Here is a 12,166-nt window from a genome sequence, read left to right as displayed (position 1 = left end):
TATTTTTAAAAAACATAACGGGAGTTTTCCTCGCACACAACGGTTAATTGCCGTTATGTTTAACACTTAATATGTATGAAAATAACATAACGGTTTTAGCGTTACGTTTTTTCCTAGCAAAATTGCCTTGAACATAAAGGTGAGTTTCCACTCATCCGTTTTTCTACGGGAATGGGAAAGGGAACGGAAAAATAATCACGTGAGCATGCGCAGTTTTCCTTTGGACAAATAAAAACTTTTATTACGCATGCTTACGCGATTATTTTTTCCTTTCCTTTCCTTTCCTGTTCCCGTTGAAAAACGGAAGAGTGGAAACTCGCCTTAACGGTTACGCTAATTAGCCGTTATGTGAGAGGAAAACTCCCGTTATATAACGCGTATTTTACCGTTATGTTTAAAACCTGATATAACGGGTATTTATCCGTTATGTTACCCGTTATGTCAAATTATAATTATTTAGTTTAAAGTAGGTTTTTGAAACGCATGATTAATAGCAGAAACTGCTAAATAAACAAACAAACTAACTTTGAACATTTTTTATGTTTATAAAAGTTAAATTAAAAAATAAAAAAAATTTATGCAGTTTAATTTCCTTATATATTCATTTTAAATTATGTTTCATTATCGTGAAAATTGTTTACAAAATAATTGAAGAAATTAACTTATTAACATTTATTAATTCAAAAATACTTCACATTGCTGTGAAAAGATTGCAAAAGAAAAATGCATTTTTTAGATGTATCTTGCAAAAAACCCAGAAGCTGCCCAAAACAAGATGGATATGTCAAATCTAGCAAATAATAAACGGTCATCAAAACAACCACCATTTCACATGTACTGATTAAGGGCTAAACATCCATCTCGACACCTCTACGACTCCTTACTCCATATTCCGTTTTATTATAGATAACTTGTGGACCATACAAGCTTGGCACTCTTAAGTATTCATGTATTGAATCACACTAAAATATTATCAATACAAAATAAGTATTGCAACCATAAAAAAAAACTATTATTAATACATTAAATGGATTTGAATCAACGTTAAGTTTATATTTTATAAAACTGGCTTAATACCAAATAAAAAAAATTAATAAAACTTACATCAACTTTCATAAACAACTTATCAGTTGTCTTCAAAGAAATAAGTGATTTCTTATTTCTTTGAAGACAACTGGAGCAGCATTAAACTTTCAGTATGGGTTTGCGAATCAGGAGAAATCCAAACCAACATCTTTTGAATCTTAAGAGACGAGTCTTTAAAAATAGGGTACAAACGAATCGCTTCTTCCAGCATCAATTCAGGAGCATATGTAACTCTTTTTGGAAATACACTATAAGTCTCGTTATTAAAAAAATGTCTGTTTATAATAGACACTGTTGAAAGCGATGGCTTTTTTTTATTAAATTCATTCTAGGTGAAAGAAAGAGTTAGTTACATTCCTTATTTTATAGCTATTTAATAAAATAAAGTAACGAGTTGACACTTAATATTAATTATAATATTTCTAAATTTTTTGCATCTAAGTTTATTTAATTAGACTATAATTTCTGATATTAGAATTAGAAATCATTTTTATACAAAAATTAATAAACACAGAAAAAATCTTACTATAACATCTTGTAATAGCTGTTCTTTATCTACAACTATTATTGATGGAACTATTTACAACAGAAAAATGAGGAAATCACTTTTCCTTTAAACTATGACATTTACTAAATTGTCTTTGGTCGATAATTATTAGGCAACTTTTTGAACAAGAAATCCTAACAGAAAATTAGAAAATTAAATAAATTGAATCAAACAATTTATGTATGCAACAACAAATTTGAAAATCTGAAGTAAAATATAAAAACGATGGAAAAGGAATGAGATCAAAAAAGTATATTAAAATAATAAATGTTACGAATTTTAATAAAAAAAAAAATTATAGTATCAAAGGCGTGATTCTTACCCATTTATGGCTGTAAGAAAGATATAAAGAAATGCAAGTAGACTTTAACTTATTAAAAAAATGTTTTTCATAACAATATTTTATTTTTGATATTACTATGATTAGGCACATGCGAACAACAAAAAGCTAATAAACAAGACATTAGCTCTCTAGATATCACCTTATCTTCGATAGAAAATTTGCTGCTCAGAAATAGTTTTATGTGAGGTGGAAAAAAATCAATGAGAGTTTGTTTAATTTCACCATCAAAAGGGATTCTTTTAATCTAAAAATTTATTATTAATGTCAATATTAAAAACATAAAAGGAATAATAAAAAACATTTAGTTTCATCTTGTGAAAATTGACAAAATAAAACATTTACAACTACTAAAGTCAGTGGTGTACACTGGATTTTTAGATGTTTGAGTCTTGACACTTACAGGCATTGTGTGACCTCCAAACTTTTGTATGTTTATGCTTATATCAAAAAAGAATGTTTTGCAAAGAATTGGGGTGATTGGAGCTTGGGAACAAAAAAACCTTAATTTTTGGGTCCACCCAGCCCTTAATATGGGAGCAACAAGTTTATAAAATATTATAGTAGTAAAGAACATTGTTAAGCAACATAAAAATACAGCGAACTCCCAATATCTTGAGCCTCCAAAAAAATAGTTGAATTAGCAGCATTATTATATATATTTAATAATTGAAATGTAATATCTGTATACCTTTAACACTTTTAAATTTTGAAAAACAGTTTTTACATACAACTGAACTTTCATGACCATGTAATTTAAGATGTGATATCATTACATATTGTTTACTTGTTTGAAAACTACAATTAGAACAAGATAAAAAACAGAATCAGAGTGACTATCTACAGCAGAAAAAACAGCTTTAACAGGAGAAAATCTCTTTCAACTTTGAACAAAAATGCTGAGCTCATTATTTTTTGCTAAGGATACAACTTCCACTTCCAGATTTTGTTCATTTAAAATGGCAACAAATGTTTCAGAATCAACTTCACATCCATTCCACATGATGCCACTTATATCACTGTCACCAAACTTCTTAGAAGCTAAAAAAGTATAATTTTAAATTAAATAGCTCAATCATTGTTTTTAGCATATGTAATATTTTGAATATTATGAAGACAAAAATGAACTGTGAAGAACTTGAAGATTGATTTGAAAAAAATGAAGATTGAATAAACAAGAATGTGCATTAAAAAATAAGCTTACCATTATTTAAAAAGTCTGCAATATTGCTATTACTAGCAAGAACAATTTTTATTTCACCAAGATACCTAACAACAATAGCCTTTATCATTTTGAACTGGTAAATGATGCCCTTTCTCTTTTAGACAAGGTGCAAAAACGCGTTGTAAACATAGTTGGACCTGCTCTTGCAGCCAACCTCCAACCATTATCACATCGTCGTAATGTTGCTTCTCTTTCTCTTTTCTACAAATACTATAGTGGTCACTGCTCTAAAGAGCTAGCGTCTCTTGTGCCATCTACTATAATTCATTCTCGTGTTACTCGTCATTCAATTAAGTGTCATCCTTTTTCTGTGACTGTTCCTAAGTGCTCCAAAAACGCTTATTCGTCTAGTTTTTTTCCTCGAACATCAGCTCTTTGGAATTCGCTTCCTTCATCTTACTTTCCTGACTCATTTAATTTGCAATCTTTTAAGTTGTCTGTCAATGGTTATCTTGCTCTACAATCTTCATCTTTTCTCTTTCAGTAACTTCTAACTCTAATTAGTGGCTGCTTGCAGCCTTGTTGGAAGCGAAGATGTTTGAAAAAAAAAAAACTATTAATTATTGTAGAAATCAGTAATGCAGTTATTTTTACTTAGAAAACTTAAATCATACAAATGGTATATTTAACATTAATTAACACTTGCAATATAAAATAAAATAAATTTTAAGAACAGTTATACGTAACAAATAGTAAGTATTAAATAAATAGTAGTAAAGAACATTGTTAAGCAACATACAAATACAGTGAACTCCCAATATCTTGAGCCTCCAAGGGACCAAGAAAATAGTTGAATTAGCAGCATTATTATATATATTTAATAATTGAAATGTAATATCTATATGTATATATGTATATATATATATATATATATATATATATATATATATATATATATATATATATATATATATATATATATATATATATATATATATATAGACGGGTTGGAATTGTTTTGAGTTTGTCCGTTGATGTACGCATGCGCAAATTCTTGGCAGTCAAAACAAATCGTTGTGGGTTAATTTTTTGCTGGACTTCGTATTAAACTTCTGAAGATGTGGTCAAAATCTTTGTATTTTACCATGTGATTTTTTCTTTGTATGTTACCATAGTGATTTTTTTTCCCAGCAAAAGATAATCAATAAGAAATTAAGCAAATTTACAGTAGGCTATTGAATGTATTTGGTGTAAGCGTAAATCTATCAGGAATAAAAGGGTAGTTTTCAAACCTTGTTATTTAATTATAACATCTTATTATAAGACAAGAGTATATCAGAACTTGCAGAAACTAGTGTTATTGCCGCATAAAGATAAATTGTATTTTAGTCCGAGCAACTTAAAATAAAAAATAAATGAAGGCAATTAAGTAAGATTTTGATAAAACAAAGTCAATAATTATTTGTTAACAACAGAGCTTTGTGCATTTTGTTATCTTTAGTACACTTTTACTGGTCAAATAAAGAATTGCAACTACACAAAATCTGACATTTAGCCACACACACAAAAAAAAGAAATCTTCAAAAATATTTTAAAAAATAACAAGGTTAGCACAAAAAAGACACATCTCTAATTTTAGACACAATCAATATAAAAAAAATTACTTCGATTTTGTTAACGTTATTTTGACAAGGAAATATTTTACAAAACTTTTTTATGGGAACTAGCATAAAATATCATATGTAATTTTAACTCATATACCAAAATATCCTTAAACCAAGCCTTTAAGGTCTTTCAAAAAAAAAGTTTTAAAACAAAAAATAAAGTTTAATGGTAAAAAAGGAAAATATTTGAAGCTTCATAAAAGAATTGATAAATAAATGTTAAAATCTTTAAAAAAAATCATTTCAAAGGCAAAATTAAATACCAAATCATGTTTTTAACAATATGTGGCTATGAAAATAAACAGTATGGCAAGAACAGCTTACTATAGAGTCAGGTGAAGCTCCTAAGTATGGTTTATTGTATAAAATGTGAAGGTCTGAAGTTGTCAATTGGAAGTTTTTGTGTTTTTCTTTCATAATGGTTTCATAGTGTTACATTCCATTTCTTTACCATAAGTTAAGGAAGGTGTGTTATGTGCTTTCGTATAACACATTAGTTTATTAAGCAATGACTTGAGTTGTTATATTTGAAATGCAAAACTTCATAAAAATTAGAGGCTGTAATTCTCCCTGCTCTGTGAATTTTCAATGTACTGGATAAACTCTGCAGTTTAGTATTTTCAGATAAAAAAAATCAAATGAACTTGAGGTGTAAGTTAATTTGTATTTTTTGTATTTTAAAAAACATCTCTATTAAAACAGAATCATTTAAATTAATTGCTTCAATCAATCAAACAGACTTGTTAAAGGTTCTGGTTCATAGATTTTCTTCTGTCTCATCAGATATCAATATACCGTCAGTATTTTCCTAAGACAATACGTAATTAAAATACGCTGCTTTAGGCATAACCTTTAGTTATTCTTGAACTTTATCTAGACCCAAATTTTTTACGGATTTAGCACTTTTAGCTGATCTTATTTCACATGGTAAATCATTACATTTTGGTCTATTAAAGGATATATTTTGCAATGATGATGCTTCAGCCTTTCTCTTTACTTGGTTCCATTGATACAATTTACTAGTAACAGCAGTCTTATTGGTTTCAGTTCGATCGTTTATTGATTGGATACTGGTCCGGTAACGTTTCCTTGTTTGTTAATGTTAATTTCTTCTTGTAATCTAATTGATCACTACCGTTTAACATGCTAAAATACAAAGATTTTGACCACATCTTCAGAAGTTTCATACGAAGTCCAGCAAAAAATTAACCAACAACGATTTGTTTTGACTGCGAAGAATTTGCGCATGCGTACATTAACGGACAAATTCAAAACAATTCCAACCCGTCTATATATATTTATATATTATTATTATTATTATTATTATTATTATTATTATTATTATTATTGTTATTATTGTTATTATTGTTATTATTATTATTATTATTATTATTATTATCACTAATTACTAAATAATAATAATAATACAAATAAATATAAATACTAATCATTAACAACCCAAATGTCGTTTAAATGCTTGAGAAAATAAAATAAGAAAACTAAAACAGTAAAGACCTTTAAACAAAAATTGCAACGATTCGCGCTATTTTTTATTGATAAAATAATCTAACATAACGGTTAAACATAAATTTACAAATATATATTACCATACTAATGATTTAGGCGTTATAACACTTTCAACATAACTTCAAGTTAACATAACGGTTAACATAACGCCAAAATTTTCGTTTACCGTTATGTAACCGTTATTTTAGCGTTATGTTTTTTGCTGTGTACCTGTAAAAGAGTTTGTTCAAAAACGAGTGTTTTTGTTGTTGTTGTTGAGTATATGTTGCAAGTTGAAAGATTTTGCATTTTAAAATATTTTCTGAACATCAAACTAACGTTGAATTAATGTTGGGTTATGCTAGTCGACGTCGACCAACTAAATCTTAACTTTGGTTACACTAACGTTGTTTTTCATCAGAATTACAACGTTAAAACAACGTTGGCTACACTAACGTACTTTTTTTTCATCGAGTTACAAAATTATAATAACGTTGGCTATTATAATGACTAACTTTATTTTTCATAAATATTATTACTTATATACTCCGTATATAGGTATAAAATATATATATATACTCCGTATATAGGTAATAAGCTGTCTTCGTTTTGTCGCAGGATTTAATCAGGTTTGTTAGACAGCCTTTATGATGTACAAACCCATATTAAGATTTCATAGTTAAATTGTGTAGTTCATAGTTTTTCATAATCCTTTTTTTGGTAATTCTCTCCGTTACACTGTATTGAGGTGAGAGACACCAGTCTGTAGTTACAAGCCTTGAGCTTGTTTCCTTTCATGTAGGAAACAATGTTTTTTCAAATATTGGTACAGGTGTTAGTGGTTTTTCACCAAAAAATAATTGTTTATGTTGCCATTGCTAGTTTTAAGCATACTGCTAAAAAATCTACTTTAGCTCTCTAAAGTAGATTTTTAGTGTTTGCGCAATATGTCTTTAAAGTAGTTTTTTTATCACTATGCTTGAAACTGCCCAGCAAACTCTTTAAGCATGGTCCCTCCATGATTATCATTGGATTATGATTGACACCACTGCGCCAGTGATGCTCATGTACAAATGATTTATCAAGATCGTTTTACAATTGGAAACACTGTGCCGATATTGCCAATCTTGCCGATCTTTGGCAATTTTAAACCAATTTTATTACAAAAAATGTACACAGTTACGCACGTGTAGTTTTTATAAAAACTCAAACTTTCTACTTTTTTTTTTTTTTTTTTTTTTTTTTTTTTTATTTATTACAATATTTAACACAATATTTACAAACATATCAATAAGAAAAATTACATGCAAAGAAATCGTTAAAAATAAATAAATAAAAATAAAGAATAAAGATAAAGAACGCGGGAACTCAAAGAAGACCATACAGGTCTTGTCACCGAGAACCGCTGTTGAAGAACTTTGAACTTAGTAAATATAAAGAAAATAAATAAATACAAATTTTAAACTTTTCCGTTCGTGATACAAATTATTTACAAATATTACGAATTAAAATAAAAATTAAAGTAAACAAGTAAATAATAAATGACTACTGTACAAATAATGTCAGTGCAACTTTTAACAAAATTCAAATAATGGTGTTTAAATATAGTTTCTCACATAAACCTTAAATCAATATTGTATAAAAGTAAAATATAAATGAGTGATGACAAAACTGGGTACAATTAAAAGTATATAAAAATATTTTCAATTGAGAAAATTACTTTTTTTAGTTTTCTTTTGAACATATAATAATTCCATTCATGAGAAAAATCAAAATTTTTTAAAATTATTTGGTTCCATAAAAAAGCTCCACGAAAAGAAGTGCAAAATTTACCAAAGTTTGTTTGAAATTTTGGTTGTTTAATAAAATTATCATTTCTTAAGGTGGTTATCAGGTAAAAAAATAGCGATTTTTGTGAAAAAAAGTGTTTTTTAGTTTATTAGCCAACTTTGTGTAAAATTTAATTGGCTTTTCAACCATATATAACATGATATAGGTTTATTAATTAAAAAAATGTAAAAAATTGTTTTAGTTGGTAAGAGTAAAAAACTTTACTTAGCAACCTCATAGCAACCAATTTTTTTTTATAGATATATTATCTTTAGAACTAGATTTAAATAATTATTTATTTTCTTGGGTCTGTATAATTAACTAAACTTTTGAACCAGAGTTATAAAGCAAAGTAGTATGTTTTGATGTTATTTTTTAAGCAGAGAGGAAAAAGTTTGAAGTTGTTAAAAAAGGTTTTATTATGGCAAAGAATAAAAGTTTTAAACTTAGCAAAGTTAAACGAGTTTTTCAAGGTAATAGATATACTAAGAAAGCAATTAAGGATTTTTTGCAACAGCCTGCAAAATATACAAACAAAGATGGAATAAATACATTGCCAAGTGCTAATTCAACAAAGTTGAACATTTCTCTAAATAAAGCTGATCAACCTTTAACGAAACACAACGACTTTTTCTTTTTTTTTTTCATTTCCCTATGTTTAAAGATTTAATTTGTAGCATTGGATCCTGTGGTGGATGCAATTCAAAGGATATTGCTCTTGAATATCTTGATGAAAAAGCAAAGGGATTTTCAATACAATGTTGTATTAAATGTGCAGCTTGTGAATGGACGTTCTTCTTTAATTCATCACGAGCATTTAGTATGCCTGATAGAGATACTAGAGGAGTAAAATCTCAAGAAATTAATGTGAGAACTGTTATGGCCTTTAGAGAAATTGGGCGAGGTCACGAGGCAATAAAAACATTTGCATCTATTTTGAATATGCCCCCACCAATGAGTTTGTTCTCGTATAATGAAATAAACTCTGACCTATTAAAATTTTATGAAGCTGCTTCTTGTGATAGCATGAAGGATGCTGTGACAGAGATGAGAAAAAAAGACTCCAAATGTTGCTGAAAATGATATTGTTGATATACAAATTGGAATTGACGGTTCATGGCAGAAACGCGGTCATTCATCTCTAAATGGTGTATGCACTGCTGTTGCAAAAGCTAACCGTAAAGTTGTTGATTACCAAGTATTTTCAAAGTTTTGCCGTGGCTGTGCTTTGTGACAAAGTAAGAGTAATAAAAGCGGTTATTAAAAATTTTTGAAGACACATGTTTGTGACCTTAACCACTTACAATCATCAGGTACCATGGAATCAGCAGGTGCTTTATCATTTTTTACAGAATCATTGGCAAAGTACAATGTGCGCTATTCTCATTATATAGGAGATGGAGATACTGAATCCTATAGGAATGTTGTAAAGGCAAAGCCATACGGAGATGATCTTATCCCAGTAAAGATAGTGTGTTGGTCATGTCCAAAAACGCCTTGGCACCCGGTTACGTCAAATGCGGTGTGACTTAAAGGGTAAAAAGTTAGAAGACAACAAAATGATATCAGGGGAAGGAAGGTTGACAGATAAGATCAATAATAAAATGCAAAACTTTTATGGCATGAGCATTATGCAAAATACCTTAGAAGCATGGAGTGGAGACAGTACTATAGCCTTGTACAATATGAAAAAATCTGTTTTGGCTGTATTGTGGCATTGCTCTAATACAAGCAACAGCGAAGAGAGACACCAATTTTGTCCACGTACAAAGGAAAGCTGGTGCAAGTATTGGCAGAACGACAAAAATTATAAGCCATCAATTAATTTGCCTCTTGCTATTAAAAGTATTCTTAAAGACACATTCTTGGCACTACGATCGGATGATTTGTTATCAAGATGCCTGGATGGTGCAACACAAAATCCAAATGAAGCGTTCAACCAGATAATCTGGAAAAAGTGCCCAAAAAACATTTTTGTTACAAAAAAGGTACTAGATATGGGTGTTGCTTCAGCTGTAATAAATTACAATGATGGTTTAAGAGGTTTCACAAGAATTTTTAAACATTTGCAGCTTGCCCCTGGAAGTTTTATGATCCAAGGATCGTGGAAGAAGGACGTATCAAGAGTAAAGAACACGATTAAAAATTCAACTCCTAAACAAAAATTGACTAGAAGAAAAAGGAGATGTATCAGGAAAGGCTATATTGATAAGGAAAAAGAAAAAGAGGGAGTTGACTCTTATATTTCAGGGAATTTTTAATTAATAAATTGTTTTTAAACTTTGAAGCTTGATTTCTCAATTGTATTTTTTTGCCTGACTGCGAAGAGCAAATCATTCATATCTTTTTAACCAGATATGCAATTGAGTTCAAATTATCAGGGTTGTTTCTTTATAGATAGAACTACAATAGCTTACTAGAACTAATCTTAAACTTGTTTCCATTTGAATATATTAATATTTTCCTGGGGTTTTTGCATTTAATGCTAATTCAGCAAAAAAAAAAAAAAAAAAAATTTTAAGCGATTTTAATTATATTAATAAGTATGTTTCTTTTAAACTAATTTTGGTACATGATTAAGTTGGCAATCAAAAAATATTTTTTTTACCTGATAACCACCTTAAAGAATATTTATTTTTTTCTTTTAAAGAATATAAATCAAAAAAGGAAGCTGGAGATGAGTTGGTTTTACATTTAAACATAAAACAAAGAACATTATAAACATTTACTTAATATATATTAAAAACATTCATGTTAAATAAAAGTGGCCCTGAGTGAGTAAAACGATTTTTGAAATTTATAAGACGTGCAATATGCTTCTGCTGACAATAAAGTGGCTTTAATTACTTTTATGGGTACTACCTCATGCAATATTGGCATAATTAATATGACAGTGTATAAAAGAGTAATATAGTTGAGTTAATGAATGTTTGTTTAAAACACTTCTTGCTTTATATAAAACTCCAATGCTTTTTGCAATTTTGTTGCATAAATGTCCGATGTGATTCTTCCATGATAGATTTTCATCTACAATGATGCCTAAGAAATTTGTGAGAATTACTCTTTTTATTTGAATATTATCAATATGAAGAAGAGGCATATTACTTGGAAGTAAATGTTTTTTAAATTGTGGATGAAAGAAAATCCATTTAGTTTTATCAATGTTGAGTGAAAGTTTATTTGACTTGAACCAGTCTAATATTTTTGATAGTTCAATGTTCATATCATAAAAAAGTTTATTGATGTTATTATTAGATAGGAATAGGTTTGTATCATCAGCAAACATTATAGTTGTTAATTTTGAGACTTCATGGAGATCGTTAACATAAATCAGAAATAATAAGGGCCCTAATATAGATCCCTGTGGAACACCACAGGTTATATTTAGATAATCTTGTGAAGAAGATCCGTCGACATAGACAAATTGTTTGCGATGTTTTAAATAGCTTTTTAGTAGTTTTAAAGCATTACCGGTGATACCATAATGTTTAAGTTTTTTAAACAGTATTTCATGGTCAGTTGTGTCAAAAGCCTTAGATAGGTCTATAAAGACGCCTAAAGTAAACTCTGACTTTTCGAATGAATCAGTTATACTACGAGTAAGATGAATTATTGCATGTTCAGTAGAGTTATTTCTTTTAAAACCGTATTGATTTTTGTAAAGTATATTATTAACAGCAAGATGATTAGATATTTGGTTGAACAGAATTCTTTCTAAAATTTTTGAAAAAACAGAGAGGATAGATATTGGTCGGTAATTACTGACATTTGATGGTTCACCTCCTTTAAATATAGGCTTTATTTTGGCTATTTTCAGTTGATCGGGGAAAATTCCTTGATTTATAGAACATTTAAAAACTTTAAAAAGAATACGTTTTATGGTATCTCGTGAATCTATGACTATATTACAATTAATATCATCAGGACCAACTGCTTTATTAGTTTTAAGCATTTTAAAAGCACTTTCAAATTCTGAAGAAGATACTTCAAATTTATCTAAACTAGAGATTAATGGAAACACGTAATCA

At 28.6% G+C, this 12,166-nt stretch overlaps 1 long non-coding RNA gene across 1 annotated transcript; it reads right to left on the bottom strand.

Moving 5' to 3' along the window:
* Positions 1–2,720: 2,720 nt before the first annotated feature.
* On the bottom strand, positions 2,721–4,008 carry LOC136079019 (uncharacterized). Its single transcript, XR_010637865.1, has 3 exons — positions 3,938–4,008; positions 3,178–3,242; positions 2,721–3,014 (listed from the first exon to the last, which is right to left on the bottom strand). It is a non-coding gene; the product is annotated as an uncharacterized LOC136079019 (long non-coding RNA).
* Between the last annotated feature and the right edge of the window lie 8,158 nt (positions 4,009–12,166).

The sequence above is a fragment of the Hydra vulgaris genome, chromosome 04, assembly GCF_038396675.1.
Source record: "Hydra vulgaris chromosome 04, alternate assembly HydraT2T_AEP".
NCBI lineage: Eukaryota > Metazoa > Cnidaria > Hydrozoa > Anthoathecata > Hydridae > Hydra > Hydra vulgaris.
Note: the sequence above shows the minus strand (reverse complement) of the source record. Positions and strands in the feature narration are given on the sequence as shown.